The sequence below is a fragment of the Rattus norvegicus genome, chromosome 5 (genome assembly GCF_021556685.1).
Source record: "Rattus norvegicus strain SHRSP/BbbUtx chromosome 5, alternate assembly SHRSP_T2T, whole genome shotgun sequence".
Taxonomy (NCBI): domain Eukaryota; kingdom Metazoa; phylum Chordata; class Mammalia; order Rodentia; family Muridae; genus Rattus; species Rattus norvegicus.
The window spans coordinates 148,204,588-148,204,912 of NC_141538.1; positions in this window are offsets into that span (position 1 = coordinate 148,204,588).

The following is a 325-nucleotide window of genomic DNA, read 5'->3' on the forward strand; positions in this document are numbered from 1 at the left end:
TCTTTGTGCATTTCTTCCCTACTCCCAGTTTGTTTGCTCTCTTTTCTCTGCTTAGCATTCTCAAGGGCTGTCTGGTTTGTGTCCCACCATTAATAGATCCACAGGTATTCAGTAAGTATGTACCTGACTAATCCTATTCCAAGGAATTCATTTTTATTACAGGTTTGCATAGGCATTGCAACTTCTATTTGAACTTTTTTTGGGGGGGCAGGGGAGTGTTGCAAAACAGGGTTTTTATTTGTAGCCCTTACTGTCTTGGGACTTGCTTGATAGATCAGGCTGGCCTCCAACTCAGATCCATCTGCCTCTGCCTCTTCAGTGCTGG